The following is a 4,162-nucleotide window of genomic DNA, read 5'->3' as shown; positions in this document are numbered from 1 at the left end:
CAAGCATGTTTGGAGAGTCTTTTAGTAGTTTGCATGTCTGTAGGCTGTGTGGCATGACCCCAAGCATGTGAGAGCGTGTGTTTTGTATCAGTGTAATAAATATACTCCATGCCTAAATAAACTGATCCAAAATAAATAAAGTACACGCCTTCCTGTCTCCAGCAGCCCAGCACAGGCTGAGACCTCTTCCCGGCAGTTCCTAGGAAGAGGTGGCGGTCGGATAACTTAGGTTAGTAGAGACAGCAAAGTGACCTATTTTCCCGCGATTTTCTTAGCTTAGTAGAGATAACCATAGTGTGATGGATTATCCTGTTGGAATTAGAACTTCCTGCCGTTTTTCTGGGGGAGGGGTATTAGGTTAGTAGAGGTAGCCCAATTGTCCTACCTTCCCGCCAAAATCCGCCATAATGAATGACGTCACTGGCTTGCAAAACTTAAGGACGAAAATACCTTTTGCATGATGTGCCACTGCCAAATAACATAGCTTGATGAAACTTGGATGATACATAGAAAGTCCTGCTACAATATATTACAGGAGATAATTGAAATAAATACGCAACGAGAAGAACAAAAATGACGCGTTTGTTCAAGAGAATAATTACGCTGAGGTCACCGCAATTTATGGAGGTTCTCTAGACATTAGATAAGGTGGGACGTGGTAGGACATGGTGACAATAGGATGTGTGATCACGACACATGGCTTCCTCTACAGCCCCCTCCCAGGCTGGCAACTCAGTTGGTAAAGTGTTTCTGTGGTTGGGCGTTGCATTCCTTCATAAGCACGGTTCACAACTGCTGCATGGTCCTTGGTGAATGTGAACGTGCTGCAATATATCCCCGCAACGCATCCTACACTTGCTCGACGGGTTTAAGTTGGACCAATAGGCAGGTCAATCTGTTCGCCGAATACCGTATCGTGTGGAGACCACCTGCACTGTTTGGTGAGGTTACGCATGGTCGTCAATAAAAATGTAATCAGGGCCGAATGAACGCTCAACAGATGCTCATAGTGAAGAAGTTCATTCTAAGGTTAACCTGTGAGGATACCGTTTTCAAAGATTTGGAGATAAGTATGGCGTCCGGTATTATTCCTCCCCACCCCATAACACATGGACAACCAAAACGATCATGTTTGACAATACTGGCTGTACCTTCATTCGTCGAGACCTGGGAATATCTTTAGTACCCATAACATTTGTTGATAGTCCATCTGTTGCTTTGGGGAGGCGCAATGTTGCATGGATTTACTGACCTCCAAATCTTTGATCACGGTACTTTCATTGTTCAACTTATTGTCGCAGTGTAATAGTTTTCAAGGGCGTCTTTCCCGGGGTGCAATCGACCTCGATTTCGTTTTTATGGATGACAATGCGCGACTGCAGCAGACAGCGCAAATGGAGGAATTCTCCCTATCAAACAGTGGCGATGAAGAAGCTTTCAGAACGATAGGGTATTTGGCGAACGAGCTGACCTGCCCGTTCCCCGACTTAGATCCCATCTAGCACGTGTGGGATGCGTTGCGGAGGCGTAATACAGCTCGTCCACGTACACCAACGACCATCCATCAGTTGTCAACCTACCACAAGAACTCCTTACCAACCTTGTGGCCAGGGTGGGAGCGCGTTGCAGAGCATCCATTGCTGTTTTTGATGATCAGACACGCTATCAAAAACCAAGTACCGCCTTTTGTAATATCCAGGGGAACATCATAAATCACGGTGACTTCACTGTAGTTATTGTCTGTGAATGAAAGTGTCATTTTTGTTCGTCTCGTTGCAAATTTCTTTCAATCATCTTCCTTATTGTGCTGTAGCAGGGATTTCTATGTGTGGTCCAAGTTTCATGGAGCTATGTTACTTGGCAATGAAACATCATGTGAAATTTATTTTCATGTTTAAGTTCTGCACACCAATGTATACCGGGTGAGTCACCTAACGTTACCGCTGGACATATTTCGTAAACCACATCAAATACTGACGAACCGATTCCACAGACCGAACGTGAGGAGATGGGCTAGTGTAATTGTTTAATACAAACCATACAAAAATGCACGGAAGTATGTTTTTAACATAAACCTACGTTTTTTTTAAATGGAACCCCGTTAGTTTTGTTAGCACATCTGAACATATAAACAAATACGTAATCAGTGCCGTTTGTTGCATTGTAAAATGTTAATTACATCCGGAGATATTGTAACCTAAATTTGACGCTTGAGTACCACTCCTCCACTTGTTCGATCGTGTGTATCGGAGAGCACCGAATTACGTAGGGATCCAAAGGGAACGGTGATGGACCTTAGGCACAGAAGAGACTGGAACAGCACATTACGTCCACGTGCTAACACCTTTTTATTGGTCTTTTTCACTGACGCACATGTACATTACCATGAGGGGTGAGGTACACGTACACACGTGGTTTCCGTTTTCAATTACGGAGTGGAATAGAGTGTGTCACGACATGTCAGGCCTACAACCCCAGAGGATATGAAACAACGTATTGTGGCAGCCTGCGGCGACATTATACCAGATGTACTGCGGCGTGTACGACATTCATTACTCCAGAGATTGCAATTGTGTGCAGCAAATGATGGCCACCACATTGAACATCTATTGGCCTGACATGTCGGGACACACTCTGTTCCACTCCGTAATTGAAAACGGAAACCACATTCCCTTTGGATCCCTACGTAATTCGGTGCTCTCCGATACACACGATCGAACAGCGGAGGAGTGGTACTCAAGTGTCAACTTTAGGTTACAATATCTCCGGATGTAAATAACATCTTACAATGCAACAAACGGCACTGATTACGTATTTGTTTATATGTTCAGATGTGCTAACAAAACTAACGGGGTTCCATTTTAAAAAAACGTAGGTTTGTGTTAAAAAACATACTTCCGTGCATTTTTGTATGGTTTGTATTAACCAATTAGACTAGCCCCTCTCCTCACGTTCGGTCTGTGGAATCGATTCGTCAGTATTTGATGCTGTTTACGAAATATATCCAGCGGTAATGTTAGGTGACTCACCCTGTATAGTTCCACTAATAAAGATTGGTTGTTTTAATTCGATGCCAACGGCCTTGCCGCAGTGGTAACACCGGTTCCCGTCAGATCACGGAAGTTAAGCGCTGTCGGGCTGGGCTAGCACTTGGATGGGTGACCATCCGGTCTGCCGAGCGCTGTTGGCAAGCGGGGTGCACTCAGCCCTTGTGAGGCAAACTGGGGAGCTACTTGATTGAGAAGTAGCGGCTCCGGTCTCGGAAACTGACATACGGCGGGCAGAGCGGTGTGCTCACCTCATTGCCTCCATATCTGCATCCAGCGACGCCTGTGGTCTGAGGCCGGTCGGTACCTTTGGGCCTTCACGGTATGTTCGGATTGAGTTATTTTAGTTTTGGTTGTAATTCGATAGCTATAAATGTTAAAATTACTGGCGTATGTCGAAACATTCGCCATATTGTCCGCTATAATTTATCAAAAACTGCACATCGATATATTTACTCGTTCCGAATTTCTTTGCAGCTGCTACACCCTATCTATTTATGGTAATTTTGTAACCATTAAAAATTGTTCCTGCAGAACTGTGTTTTTGTTCTTTTGGTCTTCAGTCCGAAGACTTAATTCAATCATCTCTCCTACCTAGTTTGTCCTGTGCAAGTATCTACATCTCTGCATATCTATTGCATCCTTCATCTGGTTGAATTTGCTTATTGTAGTCAAAGGCAGTCTTCGTCTACAAGTTTTATTCCACATCCTTTCCTCTATTACCAAAATTACGGATCTCTCACGCCTGAAGATGTATTCTATCAACTGATCCCTCCTCAAGTTATGCCATAAACGCACTTCCTCCTCATAGTTTATCCTACCTCTCCATCTAATCTTCAGCAGTCATTCGTGGCATCACATTTCAAAAGCTTCACTTTCGATCAAGCAGAAAAACAATCTCTAGAATCTGTGAAGGTGATATTTTAACTGCTAAACCTCTAAAAGGACTAACGTAATTTTTGCATGAAAATTAAAGTGCAAATGGTACACAAAGTGGAGGACAAGTTTACCAAGAGGTCAACAGAACTGTGTTACAGACTCCTGAAACAGCGTGTTTCTTCTGGGAAAATCTTCAACCATATCAAAATTTCTGTGATGGTCACGTGCGACAATTT

At 43.7% G+C, this 4,162-nt stretch overlaps 1 pseudogene; it reads left to right on the top strand.

The window, feature by feature from the left end:
- The first annotated feature begins 3,072 nt into the window (after positions 1 to 3,072).
- On the top strand, positions 3,073 to 3,190 carry LOC124778627 (annotated as a pseudogene).
- The last annotated feature ends 972 nt before the right edge of the window (positions 3,191 to 4,162 follow it).

Source organism: Schistocerca piceifrons, chromosome 2, assembly GCF_021461385.2.
Source record: "Schistocerca piceifrons isolate TAMUIC-IGC-003096 chromosome 2, iqSchPice1.1, whole genome shotgun sequence".
Classification (NCBI taxonomy): Eukaryota; Metazoa; Arthropoda; class Insecta; order Orthoptera; family Acrididae; genus Schistocerca; species Schistocerca piceifrons.
Note: the sequence above shows the minus strand (reverse complement) of the source record. Positions and strands in the feature narration are given on the sequence as shown.